The following is a 1,070-nucleotide window of genomic DNA, read 5'->3' as shown; positions in this document are numbered from 1 at the left end:
AAGAAGCCCTAGGGAGGGGCGGGGCTGGAGCCGAAGAAGAGGGCGGGGGAGAACCACGAGGGGCCTGGAAACCTCCCAGCAGTCAGAGTTCTCGGTTTGTGCTGACCCACCTCTATTTGCAGAACGTGCAAAGCTGGCTGCCACTATTTTGTACGCTTGGGTTGGAGACTGGCCAGGCGGTCAATACGCATTAATTAAGCACCTACTACATGCCTGGCACGTTGAGAAGCTTTATCTCAACCGGCAGTGTGACCTTGGAGCAGTCCCTTAATTCTATAGGCCCGGAGGGATGCAAACTCTGCCTATTATGTAAATTTCCTAACTGCATTTTGGTTAAATTGTATCAGTCTCCATTTCCACATCTGCGAAATGTAAGTTTGCCACCCAGGAGTTACTGTTTCTCTCTTCCCACTGCCCTCCACCTGAGCAGACCAGCATCCCCTGCTTCCTGGACTATTGCAACAGTAGCTGGAGCATCAGCCTTCCTCCAGTCTCTCTCCCCACTCCAGGCCACCCTCCGAGTGACTTTCTCAAAGTGCATCCCTCCTGCCCCAACTCCAAGGCCTCCCTCCACCTCCAGCCTCAAATATAAAAGCCTCTGATGTTCAAAGCCCTTTTCTACCTTTCCAGCCTTCCTATACTGGCCTCTGGCCGTTGACTCAAGCTTTAGCAATCTTTCCAAGCTGGGCTCACTCCAGAGAACCCAGGTGTGCAGGGCTTCAGATTTCAGGAGGGTATATTGACAAACTGTTGACCTGAGTCAGTCAATAAACACTTATTAAGTGCCTGCTACGATCCTTTCTTGAGCTAAATTGCCAAGCATCCAAACTCTACTGCAGAGAGCCCTTTTCTGTTGCTTGAATGCCAAAGGTACGCTCGCCCAAAAGACTATCTTATGGAGAGCTCACACAGGGCAATCGCTCACATGGTAGTCAGAAAAAGTGAGACAAGGAGACTCTCGAGGTCTCTTGAGATTCTTAGAATCAATTGTATGATATGGGAGACACTGGCACAGGCCCGGCATGGCGTGCCCTCAGCAGAAAAGGTGCCGTGCTCTATGAGCAAAGCAG

This window comes from Sarcophilus harrisii, chromosome 3, assembly GCF_902635505.1.
Source record: "Sarcophilus harrisii chromosome 3, mSarHar1.11, whole genome shotgun sequence".
Classification (NCBI taxonomy): domain Eukaryota; kingdom Metazoa; phylum Chordata; class Mammalia; order Dasyuromorphia; family Dasyuridae; genus Sarcophilus; species Sarcophilus harrisii.
The sequence above is the reverse complement of the archived record's forward strand: the minus strand, read 5'-3'. Positions refer to the sequence as shown.